Source organism: Schistocerca serialis, chromosome 2 (assembly GCF_023864345.2).
Source record: "Schistocerca serialis cubense isolate TAMUIC-IGC-003099 chromosome 2, iqSchSeri2.2, whole genome shotgun sequence".
In the NCBI taxonomy this organism is placed as follows: Eukaryota; Metazoa; Arthropoda; class Insecta; order Orthoptera; family Acrididae; genus Schistocerca; species Schistocerca serialis.
In genome coordinates this window covers 854,703,818-854,720,717 of record NC_064639.1, presented here as the reverse complement: position 1 = coordinate 854,720,717, position 16,900 = coordinate 854,703,818, and positions in this window count along the sequence as shown.

Below are 16,900 nucleotides of genomic sequence, written 5' to 3'. Positions count from 1 at the left end.
CCTCCAGTGGATGTCGAATCTCGGACCCGAAAGCAAAAATCACCCAAGTGACACAAGAAGAGGCGATTGTCAGCTGAAGAACAGGACAGCGATGTGAAGCCGGCGGAAGACATCGACTTCGTTGACTCGTCCACAGTTTTAACAGACTCGTGGCATCATTCACCAGAAGGTGCCTGAAGACAAGGAACACTCTCCTAAATTTGGTGGCCCAGAAAACGAAGTGCATTGCGCCGACTCCCAAAATGTGGTCTCCTGTGAAAGCGACCAGCCCCCAATGACACCACAATCGTCTCTTGGTGATTGGGCAGACGATATGGAGGCAGATGATGCACAGCAAACAGCGATATCTCCACCAGAGCCCATGGCTGACATTGAGACCGGAGGGCTCTGCCAGTCAGGGACTCATACGGCACAGTAATGCACAGCATGCAGATGGATGGCTGTGTGGTGTGTGAGATCACTGTGGGCTTGCATCGGCACACTGCCTCCGCCACTTGATAAGTCTCAGTCATACCGTGTGGGAACAGTCAATGTAAATGGAGTCCACTCCACTGTCAAGACCCGCATGTTACACGACATGATCAGAGCGGCAGACTTGGACATTGCCCTTCTCCAGGAGGTCCGTCCCGAGCTGCGTGTAGACCTATATGGCTACACCACGTACAGCCTACCCGTAGGTGCTGGCGCAGGAGGAACGGCCATCCTTCTCCGAGATGGCATAGACGCGACGGACGTGACGTACTTGCCGAACGGGCGAGGCATCGCACTCACACTTGGCGCAGTCCGCCTCATTAACATCTACGCTCCCTCCGGTAATTCGCACCGTGGTGACAGGCATGTCTTCTATTCGGAGGGGGTAGCCCCACTTTTGCAAGGAAATATGGACCATTACATAGTGGGCGGCGATTTTAACAGTGTTCTGCGGCCCGAGGACCATATACCGCATTACGTCCCATGCCCGGCTCTACAAGCATTGATACGTGTCCTCGCGCTCCACGACACATGGCTCTTACATCATGGGACCCGGAGTGGATATACGCACTTTACCAGCCATTCTGCCAGTCGTCTGGACCGGATATACGTCTCGCGTGCACTCCGCACAGCAACCCGTGATGCAGAACTCTGGCCGACGGCCTTCACGGACCATCTCGCGTACATCTGCACTGTCACCTTACCCCGACAACTCACAAGACGCAGCAGGGGCCCGTGGACGCTGAACGTCTCCCTCCTTCGCGAGGAAGCGTGTCGGCGAGAAGTCACTGACACGTGGCGTCGATGTATCAGGCGCCTGCCTATGTATGCTTCCACGTTGCTGTGGTGGCTGGGATGTGCCAAATCTGCACTCCGAAAGACCTTGATGACCTACGGGCGTGACAGATCGAACTGGCAAAGGGTAACATCGGAATTTTACTATACAGCGTTACGTGAGCTGGCGGCGCAACCGCCGTCTCCCGAACGTCAGATGTCAGTACAACGCATCAAAGCTCGTCTACTTCGCATCAGGACAGAGCAGCTAGAAGGTGTCCGCATCCGTGTGCGAGGGCAAGACTGTATCCCCAACGAAAAGGTGTCAGTGTATCACATTGTGCGCGAGAGGCGCCACCGCAAACGTCAGCTCATTACGGAGGTAAACACGGAGGAGGACGGCCGCGCAGTGACACAAACGGACATCGCGCACACGTTCGCCAGACTCTATGGGACCTTGTACATGGAAGATCCGCGAAATGTACGTGATTATGACGAGCTGTTGCACGATTTTCCCGCCCCTCGGGACGTGGCACCCGATGATAGTCTGCTGTTGCCCATTACACCCGACGAGCTGACATCGACCTTGGCACGTGGAGCACTGAACTAGTCGCCTGGACCGGACGGTTTGCCCCTGGAATTCTACCGCACTTTTTACGACCTTATGGGTGACAAGTGGCTCCAAATGTTTCAAGACCTGATCCGCCCTTATTTCACTGTCCCCACAGAATTCACAGAAGGCATATTCATCCCAGTACCGAAACCGAATGGTGGTTGTAGGTGGGAGGACTTTCGCCCACTCACACTCCTCACCAACGACTACAAGATCTTCGCCCATATCATCCACGCGCGTCTCCACACAGCTATCGGGAAAGCCATCCAGACCGATCAGACATGTTTAGGTGGTGTCAGCAACATTCATACGGCGTTAGGAGCATACCGTGACGTAATTGCTTTGACGGCGGCCTGCAAAATACGAGGCGCCCTTGTCGCCGTAGATTTTGACCACGCATTCGACCGCGTCGACCACGGCTTCTTACGCGCAGTTTTGCAACACATGGGCCTCTCTCCGGAGTCTGCACAGGTGGTCCTTCGACTGGTCCACGGAGCGCGCTCCCGCATGACGGTCAACGGTTATCGATCTGGTCACATTGTTGTTGGACGGTCAGTGCGACAAGGGTGCCCCCTGTCGGGTATATTATTTGCTGCAGCGCTTGAACCAGCTTTACATGGTCTACGGCAGCGATTAACTGGTATCTCCTTGCGGGACGTGACCTTTCGTTGTGGTGCATTCGCCGATGACGTGGTGTTCCTGGCCAGATCAGAGGATGAAATGCATGTGGCGCTACAGTGGCTACGCCAGTACAGGGCGGTCACTGGAAGCGTCATCAACGTGAAGAAGACAAAATACATGGATGTCGGAGGGGGGCTTTCCCACACAACGGCGGTGCCCTTTGATAAGGTACCCGTACTCAAGTGTTTAGGAGTGCAATTCTATAGCAATGTCCGCCGCACGGCGGCGGCTACGTACCGCCGGCTCCTACGCCAGACACGTGCTCTGCTGCAGGGCAACAAACTGCGTCGCTGGGATATGCTCTTCAGAACACGTTATGTCAACACCTATCTTGTCTCAAAACTGAACTATTTTGCGCATATCCTTCCCTTGACGGCTACGATGGCCGACAGATTTCAAGCAGTATAAGGACATTTCGTAAGCACCGGTCTGGTTTTTAAAGTCCGATACGCCACCCTGACACTGCCGCAGCGGGCGGGCGGTATCGGTTTAATTCATGTACATAACCGTGCGCGATCGCTTTATCTCCACACTATGCGTGGCACATGGACCTCTGCCCACGCCACTCTGACGGGCACCCTGATAGCGGAAGTGGCACCACACTCTCTGCGTCCCCCGGTTTCTGTAGGACACATTTCACCTGCACTCACCCACATCAGAGAGTTCTTGATTGACTTCAGCTACTTACGGTCAGAACTTCCGACGACAGGGAAGCCCAGCACAAAAGACTATTATCGCCTCTATCAACAGCAGCAACCTTTAAATACGGACGCCCACAAACATCCTGAAGTTGCCTGGAACACGGTGTGGCGAGCGGTACACACGCCTTTTCTACCTACGACGGTGCGTTCATTGTGGTACGTGGTTGTGAATGGGAAGTTCGCTACTCGTCAGAGGCTACATTCCATACATCTGACGGACGACCCCTTGTGTCCGACATGCTCAGTCGCTGACTCGGATGCACACCGTCTGACGTGTGCCGCGACCAGCGAGTGCTGGCTACTGACGCAGCACATGCTGGCGTTACTCTTGCGGCGATTGCCGGAGTCTATCTCCCCTGATGACATATTGCGCCCCGACGGCGTATACTTCCCATCAACCAGAACGAACGCCGTTAACTGGCTAAAGGGCATGGCCGTTTGCTACATATTTTGCGATGCTCCCAAAGGCACACTCGACTTTTGGTCCCTATTGATGACGACACATGCAGCTTTCAGCCGCCACCTGAAGTACAGAACTCGTTTCGCAAATTATTTAGGTTCATTATTTGCGGATCCTCCTGCTCACTGGGGCGTTCCGGGTATGAGACGCTGAAAATGAAGAAGAACCCTGGAGCATATTGATCCTCTGCGTACGGAATAGGGGGGAACCCCTCCCAACAGACGAGAAGACGACTCGGACGCTCGGCTACGGCAGTTGTAGGATCTTTCTTTGTAATGAAACAAAAATCAACTTACCAAAAAAAAAGTTATAAAATTAAAGAAATAAATAAATAAAACAACATCGACAAACCCACTACATCCTCTTCGTGGTCCTTCGATCCTCGAACTCGAACACGTTGCTTGGGCGTGGCGGCGGGATGGCCAGGCTTCGGGTGTCGACCCCTGCCCTACCTGTCGTTCTCCTCCTGCAGCGGTTCATTAGAGAGAAAAAAAAAAGTTGGTAGTGCACTTGCCCGCGACAGGCAAAGGTCCCGAGTTCGAGTCTCGGTCCGGCACAAAGTTTTAATCTGCCAGGAAGTTTCAGTAATACAACTGTTTACCAACATAGAGGAATCCAGTTTCAATATTGTTGCTACATCTGAGTCACAAACGGAAACAATCTTCAACACATTCGCCTTTGAAGCAAAAATAGTTACATTTACAAAAATATTCGTACATTGAAAAGTCGGGTGAAGCATAAGAAAGTGCGAATCCTTAGGCTCTATACAAAAATTTTTCATGTCAGGGAAAGCGCCTGTTACGATAGAAACAAAAAATAGAAATACGTGCTTCTCATGCATGAAATGTGTGTTTACATTCTCTTGATTTCAACGGTACACGCTGAAGTCAAATTGGCAGCTTAAAGCACTAAGTCAATGAGATTCTGCTGTTTTTACATTTATTTCAAGATCATCCATGTCTCTCAATAACTTACTAATGCTTGTAACGCAAAATTATAGTACCTGTTTCGCTAATTGAGTACAGAAGTTATTAAAAACGAACGTTAATCTTACTGCTGCTTTCTCGCCGCTAGGGGCGTCAATGTCCATTTGAGTCTCACACGGTAACAATTTTCAGAGCAGTGAATGACGCGACGTATGTGTTAGGCTGTGACAGTTGAGCTGCATTATAGCTGTGCGACCATCCGTGCGCATTAGGTGCATGCAGTCGTTTCACGAAGGGGCAGGTGGCGCGGGCACCGGAGAAAAGTCGCGCATGGCTCTGAATTGTGCGTACGGGGTTGCAGGAATTTCCCCATACCACGTGCCCCTATTTGCGTCTGGGGTAGCACAGCCACACGGCGACTAACCACAAGGCGCAAAAGTGTAAACGTACCTCCACTGTGTAACGTTTCAGTTCGAGACCGAACACAAGTCTGTGAGCAGACATTACTGGCATATTAGTTTTCAAGTGCTAAGCGGATTTCTTAAGTCCCCCCGTACACTATCAAACGATCCGTCAAACTTTTTTTATGTTTTCCAAATGGTTCAAATGGCTCTAAGCACTATGGGACTCAACTGCTGTGGTCATAAGTCCCCTAGAACTTAGAACCCGGCTGTTTTCCAAATATCTGACCTTGTAAAGTGCTGTAAGACATGTTCTTCAAACATAAAACATGTTTGGCAGTAGTTTTGATGGACGGGAAACTTGACAAGATAGCACACGTTGTTTCTGTCGATGTTTCGTGGCATATTTTTAGTGGAAAATAGTTTTGTTACAATTTATCTAACTGTATCGCAGGTTTGCACATCTATGGAAACTATAAACTACGCAGGGATAGGTTTAGAACAAATTCACCACATAACACACAAGCGGGAGTGAAGTGAAATAAAAAAAGTATAGAAGTTCTCGCGTTCTTCCATGACAATCTGGGCTATAATTTCCACGTTGTGGCATTTTAATGAACTGGCATTAGAAGTCCAAGAAGAAGAGAATACATTTTCGCATAATTGTGTCTTATTTTTCAATGTTAAGGCGAAGTAACTCTAAACAAGTTATTAAAAGTGTCACTGTCCTTCCACAGGAAGCTGATGTAATTGTCAGTTTCAGAGTGTAACATTTCATTTGCATATATTTCTCTTTCTTCTGAAATCATTCTCTGGACCAGCGTCCTGTTTTCTTCCTCTTCTCTCCTTTAAACACAGTGCCAGAGTCAATGTCTGAAATGCTTTATCTGCGTTTGTAGCCATTCCAAATAGTGTCAACATACAGCATACCGGTAAGTGAAAAGAGTCTGCTTCTAAAATAAGGTTAAATTAACAAACTTTTTTGGTGCGTGTACGAGTTTGTTTGACGCATCTGTGACTAGATAAGAGGGAATTTGACAAACAAGTCTGGTCTTTTACAAGAATCTTAACAAGTTATTAAATGTTTCATTGTCCATTCGAAGAAAGTTGACGTAACGATCGGGTTCTGACAGTAATATTTCCTCTAGCAGATTTTCAAGGGTAAATCTCTCTTACATTTTAAGCCATTAATGGGACCATCGTCTTGATTTCTTCTTCGTCTTCTTCTTCTTTAAACACAGTACCACGGTCGATGCCAGAAATACTTTCTCAACATTTGTAGCTGGTCTCATGAATGTCAAAATGGTCACGAACACCAACAGCGCCACTGCTTCAGAGTGAGGTCATACTGACAGGTTTTGTTTGTGCGTGTGTGTATTGATTTGTTTCACAAATCGGCGGCTAGATGGAGATGTATTTGACGAACAAGTTTGCTCATTTACGGTGTCCTTAAAGGAAATTCCTTACTCGCCTAACTCGGGTAAAACCGACACACTACCTGCGACAATCGAGGAATGCTCCAGAGCGTTTACAGCAATAAAAGCCTTCTTCTTCTTCTTCTTCTTCTTCTCCTCCTCCTTACTTGCCTTTTCCCGTTTCTCCACGGAGTCGGCATTATTGTATGAGTTGCAATGCCAGTGGCAGTGGGTGGCCGGATGCCCTTCCTGACTTTCAGTGATAAGAGTTTTCCTCCTCGTCATTGTTTTCCGAGAAACGCCGGATACCGTGCTTGCAACATACAGACGAATCCTTGCGTTTCTTTCATATGCGCAGGCGTCTCACTGGCAACAAGCGAACGATAAGACAGGCGTTCACGTTGTCAACATGAACGATGACGTTCTGGTATAACGATGATCCAGCCTAATGGCATGTGTCCACAAGTAAATAACTCCTCTAAGTAATTTCTGTGAGCACGTGCTGAAGGAGTTGCAGCAGAACAAAAACTTGCGCAAGATTACTTCCGCAAGTCGCATCGGCGAGGTAATTTCAGGAACTTGTTGCAAATCTTTGAGGAAGTATTTTCACTAACGTCGTGAAATAGCCAAGCAGAAGTTTACAGTATCGTGGTTAAAGACAGAGCATCCACCACCGTTGTTGCATTATTACTATTGAAGAAAAATCGTTACGAAAAACAAAATTAAGAAAAAAGGAAATGTTTTGGTAATGAAATGGGTGTAGAGGAATACATATTTATCGAGAAAAATCAGAGCAGTTCAATCAGATTTAAAGAACATTGTGAAGATGTTGTATGCTAGTTTCGAACACCTCCTGTCTGTTGTGCAATCAGATATGCGAAATCAGGATACCAAAATGCGACAAGCTGTACCACCAACAAATAGCCTTTTAATTACTCTTATGTCTTTGCATACTGTATTTATACATTTTGTTACAGATATAATGTAATTATGTTTATGCTAACATCAAAAAATCAGCTAAAATTTAAATACATCTGTGCTGCTGTTTTGCTTCCCCTTCTGGTGAAACGAAGTAATGTGTAAATTAGTTCCCACCTCCTAGGCTGTGGTGGTCAATTATGTAACAGTCCAATGACAGATTTGTTTTGACCTGTCTGTCTTTGTGCCATTCTCCTTTTCGACACTGACGTTTTCGTACGGGCATTCGACACACACAAAACTTCTGCAAGTTTGAGAAAAGCTTCCATCAACTGGTAGGTTCGCAAGTACTTGCAGGAAGATATAAGAAATTGTTAACGGAACTTGCGGATGCTAACTTGCTGGGGATGTTCCCACGGACGTCAAGCAAGTTGTAGAAGTTGCATATGCAAGCGACTTACTCTCTAGTGGGCACACACCTGAACATGTGAGTTCAGCTGAAAGGGTTGAGATAAAGACCACATATTGTCTGTGGGTTAACAATGCCTGCAGTGGGCGACCATCGCTATTCCTAGAGTCGTCGAAGTGATGCCAGTGACTGCCAGGTAGCGCTGATTGTAAGCGGCGTCAGGCAAGTTGCCCGCCGTAGTGCCAAATTTAGCCCACAGATGGCGCGAAGAGAGAGACATTGGGAAGGTGCCCGCACGTGTGGCCGGTAGCAACTGACAGTTTCGCCGTGTATGCGACCAGTTGGCCGCATGACTCCTCCAAAGTTTGTTGCGCTAGGTTGTCATGCTGGTAACAGCCACAAGTGGAGTGTTACAGATGACGCAAATCTCGCGCAACAGTATGGGGATATATCAGATTTAACTAATAATTACAGAGGATCGGTACAGCATAGTTGTTCAGCCACCGGATTCGTAACTGGAAGAGAATGAGTACACAGTCCTGTCCTGAAAATAAACTTTTCCATCGTTCACTTATATCACTCGTAGCGAATGATAGACGTTTTCTTTAGAATCATCAGTGTCGATTCTTCCTCGCTTACGTGTGAGTTACTGATGTCTACAGGACATTAGAAAGACCCTCCATTGCTAGTTCCTTTTAGTTGCGGCTTTTCAGATGATGTCTTGCTGGTAATATAAAAGCCCTATCGATATTTTATGACCCCATAGCAAGCCGTCAAGTTCCCTGACCACATCAGAATACACGCCAACTTTCTAGTAAGCTGAAAGAAACTTATCGCGAATATTGTTACATCGTAATATTTCATATATTTGGATTAGACTCCTGCAAGGAATAGAAAGCGTTCTACACCATCATTAATTATCAAATTAAAACACAAAAGCACAATGTAAATTAGACGGTGAAATGCGTAGAAGCTCAAGTGTGTGGCTCAAAACCTTCAATTCGCTGTTCATCTAGATAGGCTCTGCTCTGGAGAAAAATTCTTGAAATGTGGCAGAGGTAGCTCGGCGTGTTCGGTCAGAGGATTTAACTATCCTCTGCAATAAAAAACTGAGTGAAAGGATTAACGAACAACCTGAACAAGTGTCATCAGACGTCCGCCACGAACAAGTTCAGCGAACAACAAACAAACAAAAAATGTGGTCAGCGTGGCGGATTGCCGTCCTACGGGCCCGGGTTCGATTACCGGCTGGGCCTGGGATTTTCCCCGCTCAGGGACTGGGTGTTGTGCTGTCTTTTTCATCATTACATCCTCATCCGGCGCGCAGGTCGCCCAATGTGGCGTCGAATGTAGAAAGGCCTGCACCGAGGCGGCCGGACCTACCCCGCAAAGGGCCTCCCGGCCAATGACGCCAAACGCTCATTTCCATTTTTTTTCCTGTTGGTTCTGATCATATTGTGTATTATCTGTTTTTCCCTAAAGCTTATCCCTGTTGATCTTAGAATTTCGACATCTTGCACCATTTTGTATTGTCGAATGCTATAAAGTGTCTTTATTGGTCTTCAGTCTTGCTTCTGATATCAACCGCAACGTCAGAACTGCCTCTCTGGTGGCTTTACGATACCTAAAGCCCACCTCATCGTCATCTAATAGATCGTCAATGTTCTTTTCCTTTCTTCTGTATTTAAGATGATTCTCAGTTAGTTCTCCGTCTCAGTTCCATACTTTTTTAATTCCATTACATGTTTCGATCACACTGGATCACCTGCAGATCTAAAACAAAGTAAAACTAAATATGTAGCATCTAATATTTTTTACAGTAATAGAAAAGGAAAGAACTGTACATAAAAAGCAGATTTTGCTTAAGTAATTGCATCAGCAGCCCGTCTTGTCTATTCAGCATAGCATCTCAGAGTACCGTATTTTCTAATTGAGGTCAATGTTTTAAATAGGTAGGTGTTGGCGGTAGGGAGCTGGAGGGGGCAGGGGAAACGCGCACTGTTTCTTACTAGATATTCTCTTAAACTTCAGCATACTCTTCATCATTACTAAATCATGATCTGAGTCTTTATCACTCCTAGGCACGCCTTACAATCCCCTATCTGATTTTGAAATCTCTGCCTGACCAAGAGGTAATGCAACTGAAATCTTCCCGTATCTCCTGGCCTTTTACAAGCATACCTCCTCCTCTTGTGATTCTTGGACAGAATATTCGCTATTATTAGCTGAATATTTTTGCAAAAAGTCTTTCTCCCCCCTCATTCCCACTACTAAGCCCATATCCTCCCGTAAGCCTTTCTTCTACTCCTTACCCTACAACCGCATCCCATTCCCACATTACTATTAGATTTTCATCTGGCTTTACGTACTGAATTACCCGTTCTACACTCCTGGAAATTGAAATAAGAACACCGTGAATTCATTTTCCCAGGAAGGGGAAACTTTATTGACACATTCCTGGGGTTAGATACATCACATGATCACACTGACAGAACCACAGGCACATAGACACAGACAACAGAGCATGCACAATGTCGGCACTAGTACAGTGTATATCCACCTTTCGCAGCAATGCAGGCTGCTATTCTCCCATGGAGACGATCGTAGAGATGCTGGATGTAGTCCTGTGGAACGGCTTGCCATGCCATTTCCACCTGGCGCCTCAGTTGGACCAGCGTTCGTGCTGGACGTGCAGACCGCGTGAGACGACGCTTCATCCAGTCCCAAACATGCTCAATGGGGGACAGATCCGGAGATCTTGCTGGCCAGGGTAGTTGACTTACCTCTTCTAGAGCACGTTGGGTGGCACGGGATACATGCGGACGTGCATTGTCCTGTTGGAACAGCAAGTTCCCTTGCCGGTCTAGGAATGGTAGAACGATGGGTTCGATGACGGTTTGGATGTACCGTGCACTATTCAGTGTCCCCTCGACGATCACCAGTGGTGTACGGCCAGTGTAGGAGATCGCTCCCCACACCATGATGCCGGGTGTTGGCCCTGTGTGCCTCGGTCGTATGCAGTCCTGATTGTGGCGCTCACCTGCACGGCGCCAAACACGCATACGACCATCATTGGCACCAAGGCAGAAGCGACTCTCATCGCTGAAGACGACACGTCTCCATTCGTCCCTCCATTCACGCCTGTCGCGACACCACTGGAGGCGGGCTGCACGATGTTGGGGCGTGAGCGGAAGACGGCCTAACGGTGTGCGGGACCGTAGCCCAGCTTCATGGAGACGGTTGCGAATGGTCCTCGCCGATACCCCAGGAGCAACATTGTCCCTAATTTGCTGGGAAGTGGCGGTGTGGTCCCCTACGGCACTGCGTAGGATCCTACGGTCTTGGCATGCATCCGTGCGTCGCTGCGGTCCGGTCCGTCGGCGGGCACGTGCACCTTCCGCCGACCACTGGCGACAACATCGATGTACTGTGGAGACCTCACGCCCCACGTGTTGAGCAATTCGGCGGTACGTCCACCCGGCCTCCCGCATGCCCACTATACGCCATCGCTCAAAGTCCGTCAACTGCACATACGGTTCACGTCCACGCTGTCGCGGCATGCTACCAGTGTTAAAGACTGCGATGGAGCTCCGTATGCCACGGCAAACTGGCTGACACTGACGGCGGCGGTGCACAAATGCTGCGCAGCTAGCGCCATTCGACGGCCAACACCGCGGTTCCTGGTGTGTCCGCTGTGCCGTGCGTGTGATCATTGCTTGTACAGCCCTCTCGCAGTGTCCGGAGCAAGTATGGTGGGTCTGACACACCGGTGTCAACTTGTTCTTTTTTCCATTTCCAGGAGTGTATATCCTTATATACTTTCTCTTCACATTCGACTTACGACGTCGATATGGATACCTGAATCATTGTTGTCGGTGTTGCTTTGCTAATGATTCTGATGAGAGCAACCCTATCACTGAACCGTTCACAGTAACTCACTCGCTGCCCTGCTCATTTAGTGTTGTAATGAAATCTGCGTGTCTCCTACCGCAACTGAGAGACACTGGGCACACAATTGAGAAACATGTCGCTGAAGCGGCCGGCGTCAGCAATCAAGATTCTGTATTTTGCACCACCTGTCTGATCTCTCGAGTAAACCTACCCAAGGGATACACTTTGATTTTGATCGGATTTGAATATGTTGTAGTGTAGAGCAAAATAAGAGACATACTTTTTGAGTGTGCCCATACGGCCGTTAAGTGGGTGAAACACCCCCTTGGAAAAAAATTGAGTTTAATATTTCTGAATGAAAAGGTAACACATATAAAAAAAACTTGAAATTAAAGTACTATGGTATTTAATGTACGTTTCAACGGTTAACCTATATTTGTCGAAAAAGTCTTTGTTTTTAAATGTACTCCTCCACATTATTTTGTTTCTCATTTCGACATCTGACAAAGAGCAAAACATATCGCGTCGTTAATACCAAATTCGAGCATTTGTGGTGGAGTGCTATTCCAAAACACATTTGTAAGAAATATGCTAGAAATATTTCAAATCACTGTACGCATGTCCCACATGTGTCCACTTCAATGCCAGTTGTCATGTTGTTGCCCGCATCTCGTGGTCGTGCGGTAGCGTTCTCGCTTCCCACGCCCGGGTTCCCGGGTTCGATTCCCGGCAGGGTCAGGGATTTTCTCTGCCTCGTGATGGCTGGGTGTTGTGTGCTGTCCTTAGGTTAGTTAGGTTTAAGTAGTTCTAAGTTCTAGGGGACTGATGACCATAGATGTTAAGTCCCATAGTGCTCAGAGCCATGTGAACCATTTTTTTGTCATGTTGTTGCTTAATAAGCCTTGTGTTATATTTGAGTCTTTTTTTAAATTTTTGTATGATTTTTTTAAAGTACTAACCGTCTCAGATTAATTATTTTATGTTTGAAACTGTTTGTACATTATTGCTGCAACATTATTGTATATCTGTACTGTAATGGGGAACTGCAAGATTGATAAGTTCAAAAATTGTTTAATGGGAGGGATTTCGAAAAAATGATGTTATCGACATTATAGTTGCAACGCTGTAAGTACATTAAAACCATAGAACTTTTATTTGTTTTGTCTGTTACCATTTCAATGGTCTTCGTACAGAAATACCAAACTCAGTTGTTTTTTTTCAGAGAGTTGTTTCATGCCCGTAAAAGGTGTATGGGCACATATAAAAAACCATACGTCTCTATTTTGCTTCATATTACGACACATTAAAAGGCGATCAAAATCGAAGTGTATCCCTTGGGGTAGGTATGCTTGTCAGTGTGGCAGCTGTATTCAGCATCGTCTGAGTATTGTGTCACGGTACGTGGCCACGATAAGTGTATTACTTCCTGTGCGGCAACTCATAATTATCACTAAAAGAAGTCGTCCACACCTTGTTCGATAGAAGTTGGGACATATCAAATTTCCTGACTCGTGGAAGTGGGCCATCTAAATCCTCTTTTGAAATCTCGGAAAGACTGTAGACATTCAAGTGCTTATCCTGTATTGCTACATACGAACGATCTCAGAGGTTATGGTGAAGCTTCGTTAGGCCTGGGATCTCGAATCTAGACAGCACCTTAGCCACTTTCCAGTGTTATTTGGGAGGCATCATTGCACCCACTGATAACGTGAACCAGATGGAAATGGCTACACAGAAAGCTTGCCTAAGAAAGTAACAATTAGCAGTTGTCCTTGACCTTAGAAGAGCCTCTCATACCACTTATAGATACAGCCTCAAGCTACTGCACATAGAGAGCTTGTGCGCTCTTCTCCCAGTAATGTTTTTAGCTGCTTGGAACAAAAGAGTATCTCTCTAATTCTAGCTTTCCTTTTCTTACCTGGCACTGAGCATGAGAAGGAGACAGATATTCGTACTCCTGATCGCCTGTACTATGAACCACTTTCTCTAAATTCACATAATATACATAATGGGAAACTTGTTGTTGTTGTTGTGGTCTTCAGTCCAGAGACTGGTTTGATGCAGCTCTCCATGCTACTCTATCCCGTGCAAGCTTCTTCATCTCCCACTTCCTACTGCAACCTACATCCTTCTGAATCTGATTAGTGTATTCATCTCTTTGTCTCCCTCTACGATTTTTACCCTCCACACTGCCCTCCAATACTTACCTGGTGATCCCTCGATGCCTCAGAACATGTCCTACCAACCGATCCCTTCTTCTAGTCAAGTTGTGCCACAAACTTCTCTTCTCCCCAATCCTATTCAATACCTCCTCATTAGTTATGTGCTCTAGCCATCTAATCCTCAGCATTCTTCTGTAGCACCACATTTTAAAATCTTCTATTCTCTTCTTGTCTAAACTATTTATCGTCCACGTTTCACTTCCATACATGGCTACACTCCATACAATTACTTTCAGAAACGACTTCTTGACATTTAAATCTATACTCGATGTTAACAAATTTCTCTTCTTCAGAACCGCTTTCCTTGCCGTTGCCAGTCTACATTTTATATCCTCTCTTCTTCGACCATCATCATTTATTTTGCTCCACAAGTAGAAAACTCATTTACTACTTTAAACGTCTCGTTTCATAATCTAATTCCCTCAGCATCACCCGTCTTAATTCGACTACATTCCATTATCCTAGTTTTGCTTTTGTTGATGTTCATTTAATATCCTCCGTTCAAGACACTGTCCATTCTGTTCAGCTGCTCTTCCAGGTCCTTTGCTGTCGCTGACAGAATTACAATGTTATCGGTGAACCTCAAAGTTTTTGTTTCTTCTCCAAGGATTTTAATTCCCACTCCAAATTTTTCTTTTGTTTCCTTTACTGCTTGCTCAGTATTCAGATTGAATAACATCGGGGATAGGCTACAACTCTGTCTCCCTTCCCGACTACTGCTTCCCTTTCATGGCCCTCGACTCTTATAACTGCCATCTGGTTTCTGTACAAATTGCAAATAGCCTTTCAGTCCCTGTATTTTAACCCTGCCACCTTCAGAATTAGAAAGATGGTATTCCAGTCAACATTGTCAAAAGCTTTCTCTAAGTCTTCAAATGCTAGAAACGTAGGTTTGCCTTTCCTTAATCTATTTTCTAAGATAAGTCGTAGGCTCAGTATTGCCTCACGTGTTCCAACATTTCTACGGAATCCAAACTGATCTTCCCCGAGGCCGGCTTCTACCAGTTTTTCCATTCGTCTGTAAAGAATTTGTGTTAGTAATTGCAGCCGGGGCTTATTAAATTGATAGTTCTGTAATTTTCACACCTGTCAACACCTGAACCATGAACCATGGACCTTGCCGTTGGTGGGGAGGCTTCCGTGCCTCAGCGATACGGATAGCTCTACCGCAGGTGCAACCACAACGGAGGGGTATCTGTTGAGAGGCCAGACAAACGTGTGGTTCCTGAAGAGGGGTAGCAGCCTTTTCATTAGTTGCAGAGGCAACAGTCTGGATGATTGACTGATCTGGCCTTGTAACACTAACCAAAACAGCCTTGCTGTGCTGGTACTGAGAACGGCTGAAAGCGAGGGGAAACTACATCCGTAACTTTTCCCGAGGGCATGCAGCAGAATGGGAAACTTAGTAATATTTATTTGAGAAAAAACTTATATTCACATGGTTACTTTCGTGATTTTGTTAGTACTTTTATATTTAATGTTATATAGTGGAGTACCATAGCGAGACACTTACTCATAACTTAAAACAAAGGTATAGTAGCGTGATAGCAAAGTAAAATAGGACTCGCAAATGAACGGCGTTGGAAGTGAGTCACTAAGGCACTGGAAGAGTGGTCGTGCAGTCGGTTGTCAGGAGGTCGATCACTGAGCAGACTGCAGACGGCTGATTTAGGACTGGATGGGCTCCTAAACTCAAGAAAAACATGACTAGCGCCGTGTAAACAGTTTAGGAGGGTAGAAAGGCGTAGAAAATGTAGGTGACTGATGTATCAGCAAGTTCAGCCCACTTGCGGGAGCTCTGTGGTGAGTTGTACTCGTTTTTTCATGTCTTGGTTTTCTGCGAAGCATATATTTTTACAAGCCTGATTTCTGGAAGAAGATTTTACGCAAGTGAAAGACGAAATTTTTACAGATGAAATGGGCAATACGATACTGCCAGAAACGTCAGGCGGAACACAACAGCAGGACTTACATCAAAACAAAACAGCTAGAGTAGACGACATTTCCTCTTAAATAAGGCCCTTGGGAGAACCACGACAAAACAGCTCCATTTGTTATGCAGGACATAAGAGAGAGGCGACATATTCTCAGACTGAAGAATGATGCGGCAATGATAATACCAAAGAAGGCAGCTGCTGACTGATATAACTATTATTAAACCATCAGCCTAATAAGCGATGGTTGCAAAATAATATGAATTTTCTGCAGAAGAATGTAGCGACTGCTAGAAGTCGACATAGGAGGAGATCAGTTCTGAATTCCGGAAAAATGTAGGAAGACGCATAGCTACAACGACTTACAAGATACGTCGAAGAAAGTCAAATTCGCATTTGCAGATTTAGAAAAAGTTCTTGCAAATTTTGTCTAGTGTATACTCTTTAGAATTCTGAAATAATAAGGGATAAGATACAGCTAGCCAGCCGTTATCTACTAGTTGTACAGAAGGGTACTCTCTTTTCATTGCCGACTATGTTATCTTTTACTCGTCCACCCACAGCGTAACAGCAACACGCAGAATGTAATTAACGTGTTGAGGTTTCCAATGGCAGGCGAGCGGGCGGGCGCGCGCGCGCGCGCGCGCGTTTGTTTGTGTGTGTGTGTGTGTGTGTGTTTTACGTATGTGAGATATGTGGGGTGCAGGTGTTTTGTCGTTAAAGGTGTTTTGTCGTTAAAGACTCGTTGAGCCGTCTGGTATTCATTTTGACAATACGCTCTGCTGGATACCATGCCAGAGGGAACAGAAATCAACGTATCAAAGTCAATCAAAATGCTCAGTATTAAGCGTCTTAGTCATAGATCGTCTGAACCAGACATATAGAGCATTAGAAATTAAAAAATACTGCCAATGTCCAGGATATATATGAGGTCTGTTCCAAAAATTCCGAAACATCCGTAATTTCGAATGGTTGGTTCCAATGGCTCTGACCACCATGCGACTTAACTTCTGAGGTCATCAGTCGCCTAGAACTTAGAACTTATTATACCTAATTAACTTAAGGACATCACACACATCCATGT